The following is a 23,078-nucleotide window of genomic DNA, read 5'->3' as shown; positions in this document are numbered from 1 at the left end:
CACAGCATTAGCTTGAGATGAGCTGGCCCCAGTCTGGCTGCCCAGGCTGGGAGGCTTTCTCCCAGCTGCAGCATTGACATCCCCAGAGAGGATAACAGCCTACTACTACAGCCAGCTCATGGAGTTCGAGACCTGTGCTGCGGTGCTGGAGCTCTGTCCTAGCTGACTATTTAGAGGCGTTATTATACAAGCTATTCCAGGCTGAATGCTCATATATGGGCATTTAAAACTCAGTTTCCAGTCATGCTCCGCCCCCACCCACCCAGCGTGAGCATGGCCAAAGCAAAATCCTCTTTCAGAGGAGAGCCAATATTTGCAGTGAGCGTTTTGCAGTATTTGCCCAGCTCCGGCTGCTAGGTCAGCTCGAGCTCCCGCACACAGCCGGCCCCGCTCGGCCCAGCGTGGTGCTGTGCTGGAGGAGCAAAGGGCAGGATTGCACCCTGACCCTGGGGCTGTGGAGGTGACAACGGGCAGGAACTGTCCACCAGCCAGGACAGCCCTCTACTTAGTTAACAAAGCACCTGCCAGTCTCACCGCTACCTTGTGCTCCCGCAGCCAGCTAGAGCTTAGAGTGACAGTGTCCGGGGTCAGGGACTGGCCCAGTTATGTTTGTACAGTGCCTAGCACCACAGAGGGACTTGGGCAAACAGCAAGGCAATGCGGTCTAAGAACGCACCTCCCTGTCCCCTAAGCTGCGCCTGGGGCAGGTGCTGAGAGACGGGCAGGGTGTCCTGGGAGTTGAGGCATTTAAAGCCTTCAACGAACCCCATGAGCGCATTCTCAGCCATTGCTAATGCACCAGCTGCACCACGGGACAGGACGGGAGGGCCCCAAATCCAGCCGCCCCCTGCCCGGAGAGCACTCAGTGCTGCTGCAGGGCAGCTTCCAGAAGGCCACTCCTCTGTAGTCCAGCCTGGCTGTGACGGGCATCACACTGCACAGGAAAGCGCCCCTGGGGATCGTTACCAGTGCAAGGCCTCCCGGGACATGCTGATCACAAAGGATTAGGGGGCAACCCCATGACATCCCACCCCTGCCCTCGTGAGTCAGTCTGTGCCTGCGGAAAGAGCACAGGAACATTGACACCCAGCTGCAGTTCTCAAGGGGGATCCCTTATCTCCGCTTGGAGTTTGGGGGCATCTCCATCACCAGCGAAGCACCATCAGCTGTTCTGACTGAGGCGAAGAAGCCTCCCCAGAGAGAGACGCATGCTACAAGGGAGCCTGGCGCACTCTGAAGCCAGTGTTCACATCCCTCTGAGCTACTCAGCCGAGTAATCGTCCGAAACAACACGAGAACCGCGGTTGTTCTTTCTCTTTGCAATTATACGCCAGGCGCTCACAAACATAGAATGGGAGGCTCCAGCCGGGAGTTGCTAATCATGCAAGCCGTGATGGAGCCATTGTTTGTCTGAGCCCAGGGTTGCTTTCCCACAGCTTTCCGTGGCCGGACACTCTGGTGAGGGCAGGAAATGCTGCACGCAGATTAGTTAGATCAGCTGTCTTTCCAGCAGAAGGTGGCCCTACACTCAGACCTGATAAAGAGCAAAGCAGAGCCTCTGGTGCATCCTCGCTGGTAAATCTGAACAGGGGCCTCGAATCCCAGCAAACACGCCCGGCCCTGCTCCTCCAGCAGCAAGGATCTGCACCAGTGGAGCAGCCCATTGCCTGTTTTGCCTAAATGCTGGTGTGGTGGGAATTGCGCTGTTAGACACTTGCCAACAGGTTCACAAGCACTGCGTAGGGATGCTGCAGCCGCCTGTTCCACAGCCAGAGCGCAGAAATCTTTGCTGGGTCTGTAGAGTCGGACGGGACGTGTGACAGATGCCCTGAGGAGCAATCAGCAATGCAGCTCTGCTTGCTCTGGCTAACACGGTTCCTATGCACGTCACCATCCACCCCAGCGCAATGGGCCAGGGCATGGAAGGGGCAGGCAGGTGGCCGGAACGCCCACAAGCCGTGGAACTGGCCTGCTCTGAGGGCCCGGGGGATAAGAATTGTGCAGACCTGTACATGGCGGGACCTGTGGCCGCAGCTCTATTCCTGCCCACCCTGCGGGCGTGACTGTGGAGCATCTCAGTGGCAGGAGCTGCAGGCAGGGTTGGAGGCGGCTGCGGGGCGCTGGTGCGTACACTGCTGCAGCTGTGCTGAGAGTGGAGAAATACACGGACCTGGTGCTGGCCACACAGCAGGGCGAGGTTAGCACTGGGAGGCCAAGATGGGAGTGGCTGGCCATGGGGCTTATTGGGCAGCAGCAAACACGGCTGACCCAGCCAGGGACCCCCATGTGCAGGGCACCCCAGTTTTACATAGGTCAGGGGACAGGGCTCTGGAACAGGAGCAACCAGGAGATGATAAAGAAACAGATTCGTCCCGCCTTACTGAGCTCTCCCTTCTCCGCTGCCGGCTATCAAGCAGCAGGGCCAGTTTGGGGCACATGCCCCGAAGAGCTCCACCACGGTGGGCATGTGAGCTGGAGCGCGCACTGTCTACGTGGGAACTGCTGCACACAGCCCAGCTCTGTAGGTTACACTGGGACCGGCCTGAGCAGGCTCTGGCCTAGCACTGGCCAGAGCAGTTTGACTGCAGGAGAGGCCCCGAGCTGCCTATCCATTTCCAGGATTCAGACTGTGCTGACAGGGCCATGGGCGGGACGTTAGCAAGAACTCCAGGCAAAGGCTGGTCATCGCTCCATTTGCACCATGCACCAGCCTGCTACCAGCCCGAGCCGTATGCACGCGAACTCTCAGCAAACTCCAGAAAGTCACGGAAGAGCCCGGTGCCGTCAGTGCACACAGAGTTCTACACCTCGCAGGTGTTTCAGAACAATTTTAATGTGGCCTATAGCCAGCCTGGTTTCCCAGTGCAAATAGCTGCACCTGAGGTGTGTGGAAGACAGACAACATTAGGGCCCATTTCGGAGCATGGCAGCAAACACAATCAAGTGATTTAAAATACATGTTCCAGCCTCTTGTACATAGAAGAGTGGGTGCTTCCTTCTCTTTGGCCATCGCTACATCCAATCAAGGAGGTGAAATTCCTTATCGTTCAGAAAGAGAGCTGTCTCCTTCCTTCCTCCGTACCGGACAGATGTTTCAAAGGGAGTATTTTGTACTTTCTAGCAACGTCAGAGGCTGAACTTGGCTCTTGTACAGGACCAACGTTTTATATAAAGATGAATGTGAAAGGGTCGAGGGCTCAGCGTATTATGAAATGGCTATTCCAAAATAACTCCGGAAGCTGGCTCTACTGGTTACGGTTAAAGCTTAGACTGGACCCAGGAACTGACTTCTCAGTAGCTTGTGCTCTAGGGTCAATCCTTTCATTTCACGTCCCCTCTGTCTGGCCCACATTTATTAAAACCAAGACGTGGAAGCATTTCAGCTCCAGGTTTTAAACAAACCGCGAGGTTATAAACCCATTGCAGGCTGTGGAGTCGGCGGGATGTGCTCTGGTTACTGAGCTGTGCGCTCACGCTAATGGACAGCAGGAGCCTGAGGCAAGCTTCAGATTGAAAAGGGCTTAATAAAACATTGGGCGTTCTAACAGAGAACATTCCTGAGCTTGTTAAACCAGCAGCAGAGAGGTCGTGCAGCTGGGAGATGGAGGACAATGCATGAGAAGAAAGGTGGCTCTCACTCACCGAGGCGTGCGAAGGAGGCAGCGTTACTTTACTACGGCGAGTTTTACTGCTCGGAGAGGCTGTGCTCACTTTCACTGAGACACCTTTATAAAAATAAAGACCCGCTCTGGTATTCCTGCCAGCCAGCTAGGGCTGGGATTGCTGCAGCTAAGTCACTTAACAAATTACTATGGCAAATGTGCAGAGAAAGACTGAGTGCAAAGACACAGCAGCTCTAATTAAGCTCTCATGGGTAGACACGCTGAGTTTTCAGGTCAGGCTATTTTAATAGGGGTCAGGCAGCTCAGCATTTTGTGGAGAAAAAACTGAACCAAAGTTCATCAAGTCTCGTTTAAAAAAACAAACAAACAAAAACAACACCCTGTTCCAATCCTCTAAAAGATGTACCCCACCTCACAACGTCTGTGTCATTGTGAAAGTCCTGGGGCCCGTGTAATGACACGCAGGCAGAGAAACGGAGGGATAGACACACAAGCAACATGGGCAAAGCAAGGCTGGCAGAATGAAGACAGCGACACAAAGAAATAGGCGGTCTAAAAAGGCAGCTTAGGGAAAGTTATTCCACCCACAAAAAATATGCATCAAAATAAATAGTTACTTTATTGACTCCACATTTATTTGCAATTTTCCCTTCTCTATGTTTTAAGTTCGACTTACATAAAAACCATGCAACTAACCAAAACTGGTCCTTGCTATGCTGGTTGTTGGAAGGCAATGGATGTTAACCCCAAAGTGTTCTCTATGATTATGCTTAATTACCGTTCTACGCTGTAAATCCTGTGGATTTATTCCAGACTTAACTAGCAGGCTCATTGAAGTACGTGACATGACTTTCGGCAGCGCTAGACAGTGAATTCTCTGGCCAGGAGCTGGCTTTGTGCTCTGTGTCTGTACAGTGCCTCAGGCAAAGCGTAACCTCTCACACGTAACCTGTTGCTGATTACACTTCGAGGCCTGATTCTGCAGTGGGATGTGCTAGTGGAGACCCCATGCCGTGGGTCAGGGCCTATCTACGGGCCAAAAATCCCAGACTGAAGAGGGGAGATTTTGGGGGCATGTGAGTCAATGGGCTATTTTTTCTTGACCAATCACGAGCTATGCACCAGTGAGGGCTGTCTTCTGGGATCTGTTAGCCCCTGGCGACTGCGCTGGAAGGGACAGGCTTCAGAGAACCAGCCCAGGCCCAGCCATTCTGAACAGCAGCACACCTCCGATATGGTCCCCTCAGCATGGCCAGCAGAGGAGCCTGGGGAAACCCGGAATCACGCCCGGTGTTAGCCCCCTGCTCTCCTATAAACAGCCCATGTTCTTTATGATTGCCGGGATTATCAGCGTGGAGTGAATAGTGGGAACAGCCACAGAAATTCAAATCGGAAAATGGATCTCTGTGAAGCAGATAGGGAGAGAGAGAAAGCCCTTTGTGTTCACTGTCTGCCAACACCCGAGAGCTCAGGCTTTCCTAGCACAGAGAATTACAGCTTTCAGCTCCCACGTTTGCGGAAAGTGAAATGCGAGTTATGTATGTGCCCGAAATGTTTAAAATCCAAGATCTCACCGTCTCGGTGAGTCACACACATCATCCAGTCAGGAACCAGAAACTCGGCCACGTGATTTACGTAACTCACCAACACCGAGTGAATTTTTAGTCCGAGTATCAGATATTTGCACCAATAGTTCTAGCGCTATTTGGGCATTGAAAGGCAGACAGCCAAGTCATTTTGAAGAATGAATCAATTCCATATTTTTGCAGTGTACTCATGGGGATTTTACAAACACAAAACCAGACTCCATTCAGTGACCTGGCTTATAAACGGGATGGAATTCTCTTTACCTTGAGCTGTGCCTGGATCAGCCCTCGTTGATTAGCCTTTGAACACTGGCTGAGAGAAGACCGACTCTGGACGGGACCCAGGCTAAAACAATCCAGAACTCATTAGGTGGGCAAGACAGTTTTTCTGGATGTGACTAGCCAGCTGGCCCAGACACAGCCTCTTAACATTCTCCTGACACCTCTGCCAGTCCGCGCAGTTCCTCTGCATTACCACGCCGGTGTAACTATCAGCAGACTGAGAGCAGAACCTCTGTCAGCCCACGGCTGCCACTCCTCACCTGCACAGCCACTGCGACAGGCGAAAAAGCCAGGACGTGTACGCAGCTGGACCCCATTGCAGTGAGTGGCTTGCACTCACTTATACCAGGCTGCCACGCTGGCGCAGTGTGTTAGGGCAAAGCCAGAGGGAAATAGATCCCACGCAACGTGACATGAGGTCACACTCTTTTATAGCCTCCCCCTCGGTGAAAGGAAAACGAGTTTTCAGCTACGCTGTTCCACCGCCCAAGGTGTGCTGTCTGGCCTGGCATCCTCTGGCTCCGGTGCAAGTGGCATGCTGCAAAATGCTGCAGAGCGTTTTATTACAGGCTGGCCAGGAACAGCTTGTCATGCCACACCCCAAAGAACTCCCCTCCCCAGCTCGGGTTAAAAAACACCCCAAAAGGATCACAACCGAAGCGACACCGCTTCTCCTCCCCCCAACCCGAGCGGTCCAGGGACTGGGGTCTGACTGGAACCGTCACCGCAGCTAGGAGGACAATGAAAGCTGGGAGACGTTACTACACGTTGGGCCAGGCCAGCCTTGAGTGACAACGCAATCCAGCCCTTGGAGTCTAGGGGAGCCCTGCTGCTGGCATCCAGGTGGCGTTTAGCCCCCGGAGTATTTCTGGTGGGTGTGTGTGTGTGTGTTTGGGGGTAAAGCAGCATTAGGCAAGGAACACACAGCCATGGTAACACTCACTAAAGAAACGCCTCGGTAGCTACTCCGGGCCCAGCCAGCCAGAAGGAGGGACACACTCGATTTGGACTTGCCCAGGCAGAGAGCCCCTCCGCGGGGAGCCAGGCCCACATCAGACAGAGGTGCCCCATTCCCTGGGCGGCTGCTCCCCTCCTGCCCCGCAGAGCGTCCCCAGTCCTGCTACCGAGGGGCCATCACGGCCCCGGAGACGAGGCTGGATTTGCTCCTAAGTCCAGAGATCTTTGAATGAGCAGAATTAGGTGAAGAACGTCCTGACCAGACCCGTGCTCCATGTTGCCCTAGTTCCTCTGGCCATCGACAGACTAGAAAAAGCCAAGGCTGGCCTTAACACAACAGCACGTCACTTCCTCCTCCGCGCCTCGTGCGCATCAACCCGGCCGTTCAGTGCCGCCTGTCAAGCAGGCCCGTATCGGAGCCAAGGAGCGGCAGCCTGGATTCCTAGCCTGGATTCAGAGCGAGACAAACAAAGACAGTGAGTGACAGGAGTTCCTCTCTGTCCTCTGAGTCGGGCGTATCTGACTTGCCATTGCAGTAGCGTAGCTGCAGGGCAATCTACAGCTGAGGACATTTCGCCGATATTAACCGGTTTGTTTTCTCTAAAATCTAAGCTCTGGAGCCTAAACGTGGGCCCCGCCCTCCACTTTGGAACGTCACATAAACGGCCTGATTGTCGGAGCTGCGGGACCCCAGAGCTCACAGACTTTACTGGGAATTGCGGATGTGCAGCATCTCAGAGACTCAGCCCCTGAGTAGTGCCTGAACATGGCTTTAGGTGTTGAACTCAAGCTTCCAAGCCTGACGTTTTTGGCCTGTTTCATTGTGGCAACAAAACTGGAAGGTCTGAGGGATTTTGAGGGAGCCAGGAGGTAATCCCCGCTCTTCCAATCTCCCGCCCGCCACTGAAGAACTGAGATTTCTCGAAGACTAACAGGTAGGGATGGGAAGGCCGCCCAGGTTCAGTACCATGCTCACTGCTCAGAAGCTTCGCTGACCTGTCTTCAGTCTGGAAACCTGGGCTGGACGTTGAATAGTGGCAGGATTTGCCATAGGACATTGGCACTTCCGAGTCCAGTCCTGGCCAGCTGCTACGAGGCAAGTCTAGGGGGGGGTCTGTACCTGAACTCCAGATATGAGCACCCCTGAACTGTGGGACAGTTTAGATCCAGATCCACATTTTTCTGCTTAACCCCAGCTCCAAAACAGTCTCCAGATAATTTTATTCCAGAGCAAAAGTTCACGGGTCCCAGATGTGGAATCGCACTGGGACGGGTTCTGCAATAGTGGTCACCCAGCACCATGCAAGAGGCATCAAACCACGTCCTGGACACGACACACACAGCACTGGAAGGTAGCAAACCTCCATTCTACCCCGACTGTCCTCGGAAGCAGCTCAGCTCATGTGCACCACACCAAGAGAAAGGGAAATGTTTCCTTCCATTCCACCGGCCAGGCAAGGCCAGGAGCAAATACAGCCACACGGCCCAGTCACTGCAGACCCAGCTTGGCTCTTCGCCAGCCAAGGGCTCTTGGGGAACTTGAATATTCCACTTCTTCCTGGCTGCTCTGCAGAGCCAGCTGGGAGCTGCGGATCCCAGAGCTAAGTGCAGCCAGGGCTAGGCCTGGGGCGCCGGGGAGGTTCCCGCCCGTGGAAACCAAGGGCTTGAACAGCCCATGCTCATGGAGGGCCAGATGTCGCCACCCGCTCACGCCGTGCAGACCCTTCCTCCAAGAGTCGCCTCATGGGCGCCAACTGGCCAGCCCGCAGGATGAAAGCTACTCACTGCATGCAAGGGTGTGACTCTCGAGTCCTTCCTGGATGAGACCGTCTCCTCCACACTCGGGCCGGAGCAGCCAAAGCACTGCAGCCTGCCCGGGGGAGGAAAAGATCAGTTCTACCCCTGCTGCAGCAAAAAAGCCTCCTCCTTGTACGTTCTTCCCTTCAGTTTAGCAACAGGCCAGCCCTGGCTTCATCCTCTGGGCCTGTAGCAGCTTTTACTCACTCACTCACTCACACACCCAAGCCCTTTGAAGAACGCTGAGACCATGGCTAAATGTTAGGGCAGAAACCTCCTCTCGCCCCAATACAGTAGCGCTGGGCGTTTGTCTTCTGCTTCTCTAGGTGTGGGCTCCCAGGGATATTCCCAGTACTGTCCTTAGAAACAAAGCCCTGGTCTCAGACCCTCCATCAGCGGCCAGCTGCCTCGCCCTCGCCCACCCTCTCTGGTCTCTCTCCTCCCATCCCCTTCTGAGAAGAGTTGCTAATTCGGTGTGGTTTGACGCAGCGCAGCTGTGACCAGGTGAGTGAATATCCTTGGGCCCCAGAGCTGTGGGGAGGGTGTGGGCCAACACAACACCCCTCCCCAGGCCCGCAGAACCCTCTCCAAGCAAGCTTCGTGGGTTTGGCTCCGCACGGGAGCCAGGCACAGCGGACAAGTGGCAGCACATAGGAAGAGACACCGTGCTGCATCCGTCCCTGGCTCTCTGGTGGGGCAGTCTCTCCGGCCCTCTGAGCAGCACATCACATAAATGCCTGCTCCAGCTAGTCACGGAGCATCCCCCCACCCCGGTGGTGCTGGGAGACCAGTAGTCTCCCAAGGGAACCAATCTGCCCTGCTGCACGGTACGCTCAGGATATGCAGCCTGCAGACACGGGTCCAGATCCCTGCAGAGCTGGAGACAGCCCTAGCCTCCCGCTGCTCACACCTCAGCCCCACAAGAGATGCCTGCAGCCTCGCCCGCGGCTCTGTATGGAGACTAAGGACAGCGGTCAGGGCTTAGCCTCCATTGCTCAGTAAACTAACTGCTGCCTCCTCGTGCAGCCCAGCAGGGTTTAATCTGTAACAAGAGCATGGCTTCTCTCTAAGGACTGGCACGCTAGAATAGCCACGAGTACGATATTAGCCACTATTCCAGTGCCACTGAGGTAGCCACATGCAGGGAATGCGGGACCAGGGCCCGGCTCACCCAGCTGCTGTACGTTTGGTTTCCATGATTATCACAAGCCAATAAAAGCAGCACCAGAACCAGGGTCCCTGGAGACCACCACAATCACCTGCCGAGTCCCTCTTTCCAGCGGCCTCGAGCCCAGGCCCAGGTGACGAACATGCTGTGTCTGGTCTAGTGCCTGCTCAGAGCTAGTCACCGGCTCCTGGGGCGTTAGGACAACGCCAACGGTTCAGATCGATCAAATCATTAGCCTCAGCGGCCAAAACTCCACCCACCTGCTAATCCCATGTCAAACCGGGCAGAACATTTCCCTTAGCCATTCAGATGTAGCCTTTAAGTAGAGTAGGAATGAGGAACCATGACGGTCCAATCCTAACAGTGCAAGGGAGGGGACTGGAGGTTATGAGATTTATGAATGGGCTGTGGCTGAGTTTGCAGAGAGATCGTCAGGCACACAGGGTGTGTTTGCTGCTGGGACCAGATAATACACCTGGGCGTTCCCGTGTTCGGTCTGACTGCAGCCTGACTCTTTCATAAGAGCAAAAGAACCTGAAACTTTCCTTTCGAGTTCTCCCAGAAGAGCAGTGCGGAGCCTCCGTCGTGTCGGCAGGTTCATCCAGGAGCTTGCCAGCACACGAGTTCACCTTCTTGCGTTGGAAAGACAAGCCAGACGCGGGCTGGGGAGCAGAGACGACCGGTGATGTCTTGCACTTTATTTCAATTCTTCTCCGTTTAGCTCTTTTTCTATTCAGAGACTGTAGAAAAGCCTCCTGCCGTCACTCTCATGTCCTTATCACTTTTCCAGCCCAGCTTTGTCACTGAGAGTGTTGGACGGAGAACTGATAAGGGTGTGTGCCTGACATGAGCGACCCAGCGAAGACCTGCCTGGTTCAGAACGCTAGCTGAACTCTCTAACCCGCACTACCTGGGTGAGGAGAGAGGGAGCATGCAGTAGCTAGGCTGTGACTTTGCCAGTGCTTGCTTTCGTAGGCGCAGTTTGGCAGACTACAGGTTACAGTTCGACCCCAAAGGTTAGATTGAGGATATCTCTCCTGAGGTGACGCGTTATGTAACTACATGCGTTTTATCTTTCAGCATCTACAACAGCTTCTGCAAAGATTTGCTTTTTTTTTTTTTAATTAGAGAATGTTTATAAAAGGGTTTTTAAAGTTACATTCTAGATGTGACAATTTGCCTGTGTTTCAAAGACCATAGTTCCATCATTAAAGTCCTCTGGGACCCGTTAATGAGTAAAAATATAAAGTGAAGAGAATAATTACTGTTCAAGTATAAAATTGTGTCTTTTTTAGTCATCTGGAACTGTAAACGTTACAAATTTTCAGACAAATACTTACTTACTTTTAAATGTTAGGGTTGCAGTAGGGCATTTCATACGGTTGATGAAAGAAACGACTGTCATGGAACAGCAAATATCCCCAAAGTTATAAAAATAAAACTAGTTAGTTATGAAAATAAATCTAAAATGTTAGTTAACGATAAAGAAATGTATATGAACGTATAGTGTGAATATAGATGTGTCTGTAGCTAGATACGCATGCATATATAGATATATGTGCACACACATACTCAGCGTGAATACAATTATTGAATGAGATCTATTAACTGCATTTAATGGACTAACAGAAGCAAAGGGTTAATTCCGTGAAGGACTGTGTTTCTCACATCAGACAAGCTCCAGAGTATTGTGACTGTCTCTGCTACCTGCATGGAATCTATTCCAGCACACAGGGCTCTCGTATGTACCGGATCATTTCCTTTCTTACTCCACTTTCGCAAGGCCCCCCGACCTTCCCAGCCCAAACGTGAGCTGCAGTGTCTGACAAAGATCCAAAACGGGGGAGGGACACACAAAATGTTATTCATACAGGAAACCTGAAACGCGGCTAGATTCATCCCTTTTCTGTGACTAACGAACTGCCATGACCTCTGTGCAATGGCCCGATTTCCACTGTAAATAATTTTCAATGAGTAAAAAAAGGAGGGAACCTCAACTTTATGTTGACTGTAGGTAACTTTGGGATCCAAACCGACTGACTTGTCTCCCGGTGAGGGAGCGGTCTGCCCGCAGAATGGCGTATGGGGGGACGGGACGGGGACTTCTCAGTTTAAACAAAACAAACAAACAAACAAGGGGCCTGAGGCTACAGTTGGCTGCAGGAGAGCTCCCGTTTACGCAGCCGGGAATGTCCCCGAGTGGATCTGGCAGGACCAGCCCCTGATGTGGGGTCTCTTTCCAGACCTTCCCCTTACCCCACCCAAAAGTTGTGTTTCTTCTGTTAAAATGATACTTTCCAAAGCAAGTACCAGCTGTCCCTGAAACCAAGTGTGACATAATGTTTAAACCTCTCTAGAAAATGCTGCACTGAATGGATACCCTGGGGGCCCAATCCTGCAAGCGGATCCATAGGGGCAAACTCCTGGGCCCTCCTGGACGGAGGCCTGCCTTGGTGAGCCGTCGGGCACTGCTATTGTCCCCGTTAGGCTATTGCCTGTAATACAATGCCTGTTCGTTTACAGCCGTGCTGAGGCAAGCCAATGGCTCTTCCCAAACTGGCCACCCAGCTGAGAACTGTTGAGAATTTTCCGAGTTAAAAGCACTGAGTGACTCGGGAGTAGGACCCAGCCCCCTTCTGTGAAAAACCGAGTGCGTTTACTAGACTGTTTCCATGCAGGGTTCTACCGTCACCACTGAGTGCAAAGGATGGCGCTTCTCTTCGGAACAGGAAGTATTCCATGAAAAAGCTCGTCTGGTCCCTTTAGCAGAGCAGACTGTCCCATACCGCGTGCAGTACGTAATAGCAGCGAGAAGCTGGTTGAGTACAGTCATTGGTCAGAGGGGCAGCAATTTGACCATACTCGGTCTCTGCCCTCAGTTACCTGTGCAACCTGCCAGAAGTCAGGCATACCACTTTACAGGGAAACTGAGGGAGCTCGCTGAGTCCAAGTCATTTCACTAATCCCCAAACCATGCAGCCTCAGCACAGCGCGGCTGCAAATGTAATATCAAAGGGCTGCACTGCGACTTGTGTTACTGAGCAGAGACGATTGAATAAACGAGGAAATTATTCACCTGCAAAGAATGTCGTTTATTCTTCTGCCCACCCAATGGCAATTTTTTATTCCAATTCATACACATTTATGCATGGGGTTTTCCTATGCTGTAGAGCAACTAAACAGTTTGCAGTGAGCGTTCAGCCCCCAAAAGCCAGCCTGTGAGCGCTCGGAGCGAATGGTCAGTGGCGCTGTGCCTACGCTGGGGTTACAGGACTGGAACTCTTCTGATCAGCAGGAGATTCTGTAGAAGGCCCTGGAGCTCCGGCTTTCGCAGGGAAGGGATGGAAGCAGCTCAGGGGGAGGAAGGACACAAGCTGGATTAGGAAATTTCGGAAGTTCTCACCTTTTCGCTTCCTGGCCACACAGACCCATCCCAAGGGAAAGCCAGGCTCCTGGAAGGTTTTGTCACACACAAGCTTTGTGCCAATTGGACTGAACATTTTAGCTGGATTTCTGCAGCCAGCTGGTGTGGGCAGCGTTGGATCAGCACAGAGATGCTTTATAGCTAGACCTGTGCAAGCGCTTGGAGTCTGGCATAGCTGCATCTCTACTAGGGCCCGGCCCGGATTTCAACTAAACTGGGTTTTCTGTTGGTTTACAAAAGCTCGGTGTAGACCAGCCCCGAGCTCTTGACTGAAGTGGGCCTTGCGGGCGGCATTCTTCCTAGAAAAGCAAAGCTGCTGCAGGATTTGGTGGCAGAGGGCCGCGTGGGTCTCGGCCAGATCCGCAATGAGTAAGTGTGTGTGCTCGTGGTATCCTGTCTGCGACGGGTGCGGTCAGGACCTCGGCCGTGCTGTTAGATCGTCTGCGGCATGGCACTTTGCTGTCAAGCAGTGTCCACCCGTTTCAGTCACACCGGCTTTGCCTGAGCTTCAGTGGATACCGCTGGGTTTAGCCTGGGGTGAGCAAGAAGAGAATTGGGCCCACGAGCGCCAGTCCTTGCACGCTTAAATGGTGCTTTCTGCAAGCCGGCCTGGAGTGAGACGGAAGGTGGACGCAGACGGGCTCTGCCCAGGGGTAAAGCTGCAGAACTGAGTTTACTAAAATCCAATTCAAATGAATGCTAACGTGCCCTTCGGCTCAGCGGCGGCTGGGAGCTCCATGCAGATACCCAGGTCTATGGAGAACAGAAAGGCTCTCCGACAGGGAAAGCGTCCGGGTGCTGCAGTGCTGTGAAAAGCCGCTGAGATTTGGTGCACAGGTAACGTGTGTTTCCATGTCATTACACACATGGCAATGCTGCGGGCAGCTCAGCTGGGTTGTGGCGCTCGCAAGTGTCTGTTTCCAGCTCTGCTCCCGTTCACAGGTGGCACCGTAGCTGCCTTCAGCTCAGTCTACAGCAGATGGAGACGACTCCCAGAGTGACTAGCGAGTTGGGGGCCCAATCTGAGACTGGGGGGCCCCGGTTTAAACACCCTTCGTCTCAGATTGGGCCCCCCAAACTACTAGTCACTTTGAAAGTCTTGCCCGATTCTGTAACACTGGGGCTATTCCCTATTTCCCAGGAGTGTCTTTATTTCTAGCAGACTAACACGGCTACCCCTCTGGAACTTGATTTCTAACATCTCCTTCTGGGGGCTGACCCCGCCATTCGAACTCCCAGCCGGTTCACCCGGAAGGGGTGGGGGAGAAGCAGTTGTTTAACATATCTAGCACATTCTGACTGCAGCAAGCCCTCACTGCACACCCAGCCCCAATCCTCCGTGCTGCAGGACTAGCCCCTGCAGAGCTCATTTTAAAAGTCCCTCTTACAACAGAGCACGTCCCCAGTGAAGTCAGCGAAAACCCACCTTCTGCCTCACAGCCGCCGCCGGCAGTGGCCAGGCTGCAAGACAGGTGCTCATCAGTGCCCGCTGTCTCTGAAAGTTTGCTCCCAGCCTGGCTCTCACATTACTGATGGAGATCACACTTCACTGCAACGCCTGCTGAAGTCAGTGGGTTGCTTGTGGGCCTGAGGGCAGGGCTAGAACCCTAGTGTCTTGCTTAAGGGAGTCTGGTTCTCAATGTGAAATTGAAGGGCTCCCGAGTGACAGACGTGTCCGGGTCTGCTGCTGATTCAGAAATCCCCTGGTGCTCAGGCTGAATTTTGCCAGCCTTACTCCTGATGAACGGTACGTCACCGCACAAGTAGCTCTGCTGGAGCCAATGCGCAGAGAAAGGTACTAAACGCAAGTAAAGGTGGCCAGATCAGTCACAGTCAATGCAACGCTCAACGCGCAGAGTAAAGCGTGTCTGGGTCGAAGACAGACCTTTTCCTGGGGTGGTTCCAGACTGGGCAATGAACTCCCCCAAGAACTAAGGATCATCACAAACCTTGCTACCTTCCACGCCAAGTGACAGGGGCATTTCTTTGAGCCGCCTTCTCTAACATACACATAGCAACAGGCATATTTATATTAAAAAATGAAAGACACTCCACTGTCCATACTTCTCCCCCTGGGAGAGGATGAGAGACCAGACCAGACATGACAGATATGTAACCACGTTGCTTAATGCACGATCCAAGGCGCTCAGACACAACTGTGAAGAGCACAGTACAGAAACGCTATCGAATAGAGCAAGGCCCAGCAGGAAGTGCCCCCAGGTGTGGGACTGGACCCAGACTGAGTCCTGCCAGCTTTACCAGGCAGTAGATGACCTGCGGCTACCTCACCTCAGCAACAGCAGCCAGTTCTGCTCCAAGGGCTTTGAATTCTGGAAGAATCTGACCACCAAAGTCCAGGGTCCCTGTTTAATTTCAGGCGTCGTCTAGTCAGGGGCTAGGTTTTGACTTTGCTTTCTCTGAGACGCCATTGGCTTCCATGGAGTGGGGAGGGGGAATAGAAGGGTATAAAACATCCCCGTTTATTACTGTGCTCACTGAGCAGGGTTCGGGTAAAGGGGCTGAGATTAAAGCTTCTGAAGGATCTTTGGTGGGAGGACATGGGAACCTGATTTCCTTCGGAGCAGAGTCTCTCTTTAATCTCAATTTTCAGCTGTGTGAGCAGAGAGAAGATGCTGCTGGTCTGTAACGAATGCAAAGCATTCAATTAGCCAGGGGTTGATAGGGAGCACAACGATGGGTTACGGATCTGTCATGATCTCTTTACAGGGTATGCCCTAAACACCTATCTCAGTGGTCAGAGTCAAGAGATGGACAGCCTACATTCGCCCACTAGACTGTTATTGAAGTCAGCTACTGGCAGACACTAGCAAAAGGGATTTCCCCAGCATGTAAATAGTTGGAGTGTTAGACTAATTATACCTTTATTTTTAAATTAATAGGAGCTTTTTATACGTTTCCAATGTGTTCACTAGACCATACCCTGCTGGAATACGCAGAACTTTAATACAAACACTTGTATAGCTTCCCTTCTCCTATTAACTTGTTCACTTTTCATAGACACCAGGTCCGGAAGGATCTCTACAAGTCTGCTGGCAAAGAGTGTAAGTCAAGGCAAATGGCTCTGAATAAAACGAGTGTGCAATACACCTGGAAAAAAAAACCTGGATAAAAAGGGCTGCTTTCCTGGATGTACATATGAAATCTGACCTACCATCAAATATTGGTAAATACAGACGTTCTAGGTTCATGGATATTAGAGATGGAGAAAGCTTGTTTCTCTAGGGGGAGGTTGGCACCCAGTCCCCACTGACTTTCAATAGCACTTGGACACCTCATAGCCCTGTGCGCCTTTCCACATCTCTCCCTGGTCCATCTCTATATTCCCCAGGTAAACACACACGCATCAGCCCTCCCTGCGTCAGTGGAAGCTGCCTGCATGCCTGGCAGGGCAGGAGGTGCTCCGGCCAATTTAGCAATAGACATTTGAGTTGTTATTCACGTTCCTTCCCTGGGGCTGCCTCCTGCACACACAGAGACCCCTGTCCTGCAGGGAGCATCTTGTCCGCTTACGTACGCGTGGAGAGCCCCGGGCTTCAGTGGGGCTCCAGGCAGGCGCCACGTCTGCCCACATGCCGCTCCGGGGGAGATAGAGAGGCCCGGTCCCAGTGTGGCAGTTCGAGGCACAGCTCCTCAGCAGCCCATTGCTTCCTGCAGGACTGGCTCATGTGGTCCGAATTCTCTGCTCCTTACGGAAGCGGCTGCTGGGCGTGACAGCCGGTGCTGATTGTCTAGAACAGGCTGTGGGGCACACCTGGCACCCACAGGACTTGTGCAGGGAAGGGGGTGGGGAGAACAGGCCGTGCACATGGAGTAAGAGGAGGAGGTGGTTATCCCGCCCCTGGGACCGAGCTGCTCACTTAAGAGGAAGCAGAGCACTGTACGAAGTTTCCAGCAGAGAGAGGTGTCTCCTGAGAATTCATATCTTGGCTTGAAGCTCTGGGACTAGAACCCACACACGGCCCCAGCTTTTACTCAGGACTTACTCTCCAGCCGGGCAGCTGGAATAGTTCTGGTGCCAAGAGCAGGCAGGCTCCCCTCACTGTCTTAGCGACAGCATTGGGCACCTTCTGCCGCTGGGGAGGAGGGGGTAGATTAAAGCTGTGTGTGCTCGCATGGCAGAGTGCGGCGTGAGGAGTTCAGAAATGGGGCAGGACCTCATTTGATCCCTGTCTAAACAGGCCTGCCAGAGAACTGTCATGGCATGTTTACATTTCATTCCTCACAGGCTGGTTTATTAGCCATGAAAAGGAGGCTTACTTCTAGCTGGAAAACGAATGACTCAGCTGAATTCTCAGAACCAATAGCAATGCCAGTGCTAGCTCAGGGAAACTAAACCCAGTCTGGGCCATACGGGTGGCTGAGCTTCAGATCAAAAGGAAACCAGTCACTGAGCAGCAGTGAACTTTGTGAACTGCCCCAGGCCCGCTCCCGTGCAACATGGAGCCTCTGTATTAAATCCATACATAGGAAATTCCACTTCTTTAAAAAAAGTGAATCCGGATATTTCATAAGCATCGCAAGGGACATCAAAGCAGAACCAGGAAATTTCATGCAGCAGAGATATTAAAACAACCACAGCCTGTAAGACAGACGTGGAAACGCACTGCGGTAACAGCTGGGCCCACGGGACCCGCTGCTCCAGCCCCCCGGCATTCGCAGCAGGAAGCCCCGGTGGTTACACACCGAGAAATATGCGATACTGCATGTGTCAAACACCTCAAGGGGTGGGGGCAGCAAGAACCTCCGTCTCATCTCTTCCCCAACCCCACCAAGTTCCTGCCTTGCAGAGCTAAGACCTCAGCCATCGAAAGGAACGTGGATAGGATTCCTTCTGGAGCCAACGCGCCCAGGGCTTCAGTTACCCGGCAGCAACACGAGGCACCACCTCCCCCCAACAACAGCCCCCTGCCTTCACGCCAGCCCGGCCCGGGGTACCCAGGGAGCTCTGCAGGGATGCCAGGCTCACCCATCGCTCGGTGTGTACCAGGAACGAACAGCCTCGTTGCCCAGTTGCAACTGATCGTTCCCCATCCAAGCGGTGGGGTCACTGAAGCAGCGTTTTCCCTCTTCCAGTCAGGGCGTGGCTCTGCAAAGACACATGCCCAGGCTCTCCTGGGGGTGGGAGACTAGCCCAGCTTCCAAACGCAGGCCATCGATGTGTAGCTCGGTTCCCGGGAAGAGTCACCTGCTGCGGATGAGGTGGGAGCTCTGGCAGCCAAGCACACACAGCTCTAGTTAAACAGCGGCCGGCGTGCGGGGGACAGGCAGACGCACAGAGGGTCAGGGACGTGCAGGTTGAAGACGGCTGGGCAATGCCAGCTGGAGGGGGAGGAGTGCCTGGGGAAAGCGGCTGGATGGCAGCCTGGGCAGAGTCCCAGAGGGCAGGAATGGGTGCCAGTAGGGCTGCGATAAAGCCCACGGGACAGGTCTTGGAACAGCATTCTTTCGAATGAGAGGCACACCAGGGAGACTCAGCGCTTTTCAGAGCAGGGAGCCCATTGCCAGTAGCTGCACACAACCACAAGCCGGAGACAGCCCCTTGTGTGGCTCCAGAGGTGCGGAGAGGTCAAAAAGCCACCCTAGCCAGGCAGCTGAAGGCTCCCCCAGCAAGGGGAACGCCCCGCAGAGCAGAACCAGTGTGTACTTGCTCCATGCAACTCCCTGCAGGCAGCTTCGGCCCAGGGGCATGGCCCACGCCCTGCTGGGCTCTGGCAGCCCACAGCTGGCGTAAGGGCCCCGGGGAGTTGTCGCTAGTCCTGAGGCTGCTCTGCCTTGTGCCTGGGGCCAAACTGACCCCCAAAGTGGTGGTGTGGGTATAAAAGGTGCCCCTACCGTCCACGGCCCCTCAGATCCTGCCCCTACAACAGCTCCCGGGTCCCAGGCCTGGGTGTGGCTGCAGTAGGGCTGGCTGTGCACAACCACCCGTAACAGTCCTTGAGCTCAATGACTAAATGCACCAGAAACGCGCCGTGCCCTGGCGCTCTGCGGGCAGCCGCGTCTGCCTCACGCTTCTTCACGATTTGCCTGTTTTAACACTGCAGCCTGGGCTGATCGAACCGCCCTGGGCGAGCCAGTCACCACCCGCCGCCACCGATCTCTGTGCACAGCCGCTAGGATCCTCTCGTCTGACCTGCAGCACAGGCCAGAAACCCTCACTCAGCAAGTCCTGCCCCAGCCCAGCTTTTAGAAAGGGCCACCACGCCGTGCAAATGGCAGAGAATCCATCACATCCCCCCCAACACAAGCTGTCCCACGGCAAGTTACGCTCACTTCACCTTTGCATCTTATTTCTAGTCTGAATTTATTTACCTTCAGCTTCCAGCCGTTGGATCTTGCTCTGCCTTTGTCTGGGGGATCGGACCCTCTGCTTTCCCAAGCCTCCTCACGTGCGTAGTGACCGGCTGTGAGCAAGTCACCTCCGAGCCTTTGCTTTTCTAAGCAACGTCAATGGAGTGTCTTAGTCTCACTGCACGGTGGGTTTTCCAGCCCCGAATCATTCTCGTAGCTCTTTTCTGAGCCCTTTCCTGTTTGCCAGCTTGCTTCTTAAAGTGTCATCAGAAGCGGGCCCAGGCTCCTGGCCTGGGTTCACCAGTGCTGTTTACAGTGCTCCTACCCCCTCTCTCGTTCCAGTCCACAGTCCTCTGCGGATACATTCCAGAATAGCATTCAAGCCCTGCTGCGTGGCCCCGGCTGGGCAGGTGAGCTGCATGCACTAGCTCCGTTCCAGGCAGACGCTGCCGGCACGTATCCTAGTGCAAGCAACGCGGTGAGTGGGGGATTGCTCAGAGCGACCATGGGGAAAAATTTGTGGCGAGGGCTTGTCAGAGGGCTACACGGCCAGCCACTGTCTATCATCTTCAGGGGCACCAAAATTCTGCAGGGTGGCACATCGTAAGAAACGCACACGGTGCCACAGACACAGCACTCCTCTTGCCCCAGGGAGGATCAATGCGTTTGACTCCAAAACACACAGCTTCCCGCTTCTCTACCCCCTGCCCCCAGCGAAAGGAAAGTCACCATTCACTGTCACCTGTAGTAGGTTCTTATCCAGCTCTGGTAAGGACCCCAGCTCTTGGAAAAAGCACCTGGATTTTGAATGCCTGAACGTGGCCAGGAGTGTGGGTTCTCTCATTGGAAACGTGGCCAGGGAAAGGTTTCACACAGGATTTTACTGGAATTGCAACGGTTTGGGACATGCCATCCTGCAGCTTTGCCATCTCTAGGTTGTGCAGAGATGGGCACCTCTCTGTAAAATGCTCTTCCTCATGGCATCCTCCTTTACTTCAGGGAAAGCAACAAGTCTGGCATTTTTGAAAATCCCACTCGGCCCATTCATTTCCCATCCACCTTCTCTGTGTAAGAGGGTGGAGCAAAGCTCCCGGAAGGGAAGCATACCCTCACTGAATACTAGGGTTCATGCAGGCTTTTATTCTGCACCCAGCATCTATGCTCTGTTGCTTCAAAGAGATGCGTTTGGTTTGTCTTGCTTCCCCCACAGACAGCAGGCAGCTGTTTGGGGAAAGCCCGCTCAGATTTTCCAACAGACGATCAAACAACGTTTTGTGACCCTCTGGCACCTTCCATTACAGCATGTTCACACCCCCAGACATGTACTCCTGCTAGTGTTAGTGGGAACGCTCCCACGGACTCGGTAGGACGCCCATTGGACGCTGGGCAATTAAGCCTTATGACACCCTGTAATGAGCGCCAACTTTGTCCCCAGTTTGCAGGTAGGGAAACTGCCCCATATTCCCGTGATAGCCCCACATTTCAAAGTGGCCACTAACTTCAGGTGCCCTTTTTGGGTGCTCAGCTTGTGACAGCGAAGCACTGATTTTCGGAGGTGCTAGGCACCCACAGCTGGAGTTCGGGGTGCTCTGCACCTGGCCTTAGCTGTTCAGAGCCAAGAACCAAGGCACCCAAAGTGAGCGAACGCACCTTTTTGTGACTTGCCCACGGCCAAGAAGCAAGCCTGAGGCACGCTGGGAACAGTGGACTGAACCCCGGCTGCCCGGCCCGGCCTGGCCCAGCCCACTATGTGGCTAGCAAGACTGCACAGCTCATGGTCACAAGAGGCACTTCCTGGAGAGACAGTCTGTGCGAACGCTAGGGGGTGGGGGGGTGAACTGGTCTGCATAATAGAAGAAACCTCTGCCCCCAGAGCTTTCCCTCGCTATTGGAATGGACGCCAGCTGTTTCCAGAGGCAGGAACCAGTCTGGCTGTCAGCTCCCGAGGGTCTCTTCACTTCCAGGCCATGCCCAGCCCTGGAGGCAGGAGCGCTGAGCCCCCAGGAGAGAGGCTGCTCCGATGGCCCTGCTGACGTCACGGGAACTCAGGTCTCCCAAGCAGGGCTTCCCGCCAGCCCGTTTTGCACCTCAGAGTGCTGAACACCACAGCTCTGCCTCCAAACTTGGTGCTGCTTTTTGTCTGCCCTCCAGTAGTTCTCTGAGGCCCCGGGATGCATCAGGCTCTGGTGGGCTGGGCTGTGCACAGGTGTGAGACGAGCCCTGCCCCTCGGAGCTCACCACCTGAAGCTCTGGAAGCTCGCCCCTCAACAGGCAGCAGCATTCTTTGCCAGCAGATCTTGCTCTTAATCCAAACCCAGCTGCAAATCTTAACCTTCCCCCTTGCAAAGCACCGTGTTCTGCCGTTAGAAAAGCAAAGCATTCTAGCGGAACGGAGCCCAGCGGTGCCCCCGCCCTGCATGCGGGCACAGCGCACCCAGCGTAACAGACATCACAAGCCGCAGCCACTTCATCAGTTACCTTTGTCACAACCAACCCTCCGCTCCCATGGGATGCACTGGAGCCCCACGGCTGGGAACGGGGCGAGGGGCCAGCTCGCAGACGCACACCCGTGCTAGCGGGACCGTAACTGCCGACAGCTTGGACTAGCCACCGGGGCGCACACCCAGTGGGTCCGGCTGAGTAGGTCTGTACTCGGATGGCGAGTGCAAGCTAGCACCGGCACGTCTAAGCACAGTGGGCACCACAGCTCCCAGCTCAAGGCAGGCGTCTCGTTCATACGCCCAGCCTGAGTCCCAATGACGGAGTTTGAGTGTAAGAACAACGTGCATGAGAGTGCAAGAAGTGGTGGGAACGGCTCAGAGGAAGGCAGCAGAAGTGGACAGTCACCCAGACAAGTGGCAGGGAGGCGAATTTCCCTTCTCTTACTCACCATTTTTCTAGCCCTCATTTCCCATTCCTGCTTATTTCTCGGTGTCTCTTCCACTCGCCTCTAATCCCGGTCACAGATCATCCCCTTCACGTTCCCCATTCTCTCCCCGCGTTTATCCCTCTGGCTGCTTCCCCTCTTCAGAGTGCTTTCCTTTAACTGCTTTCATAGCTATTCTACACACTTTCTCCAGGACTCTCTGATTATTTGTTTGACCTCATCTTTCCCTTCAGTTTCCTCTGTTCGCTCTGCTTCAACCCACCCTAGCCCCAGAAGTTCAGAACCAGGAGTCAGACCTAAAGTAACGAGGTGAGGGAGAAGAGTGTTGCTCTCTGCCCGGAAGGGAGACCAGTGACCTGTCTGCGGCGTCTAGTGCATGAAGGCCCCGAGCCAGCAAAGCACTTAGGAACATTCTCAGCTAATTAACGAGATTACTAATTGACTGAAAATTCGGCATGTCAGTGAGTGCTTTGCTGGCTCGGAGCCGCGCTCCAATGCACATGGGCTAGTTGGGCCAGAGTTTTCCCTTCTCTTCACAAAGGTGCAGACTTTTAACACCAGACTAGCCGGTTTTTCGGTTTCCCCGCCAGTGAAGCGTTCAGTTGCCCAGAGACCAGGCTGGGAGGAAGAGGGCTGGCTGCTCACATTGATCTCTTGGACTTTGTTATGTGACTGCCGTGCCACTGATCAGAACTGCCACTGGAAGACGGCAGCGTTAAAAAGTGCTTCTTGGCGGGTCACTGCTGGAATGTTGCGAACGCGGCACCGTCCCATCGCTGCCGACTGCACGCTGGGCCCTCTGGCTGCAAACGCCAGGGTTCACACAGCGTTTCGCCTCTGCCTGAGATAAAGACAAGGGATAAAACCCACGTGGCTGACAGGAAAGTGACACGGCAGCTCAGTGATCCAGCGTCGGGTTTAAAATGCCGGCACTCCTTGGAACCCCAGCAAGTCAGCTCAGCCCTTCAGCTTTCCGGCCCTGAGGGGGATATTATAGGGTTACCGCACCTGGGTCTTTCCTGTGAGCCAGCGTCCCAGCTGCTCT

Source organism: Emydura macquarii, unplaced genomic scaffold (genome assembly GCF_026122565.2).
Source record: "Emydura macquarii macquarii isolate MOO-44397 ecotype Brisbane River unplaced genomic scaffold, CSIRO-AGI_Emac_v2 contig_1644, whole genome shotgun sequence".
In the NCBI taxonomy this organism is placed as follows: Eukaryota; Metazoa; Chordata; order Testudines; family Chelidae; genus Emydura; species Emydura macquarii.
Note: the sequence above shows the minus strand (reverse complement) of the source record.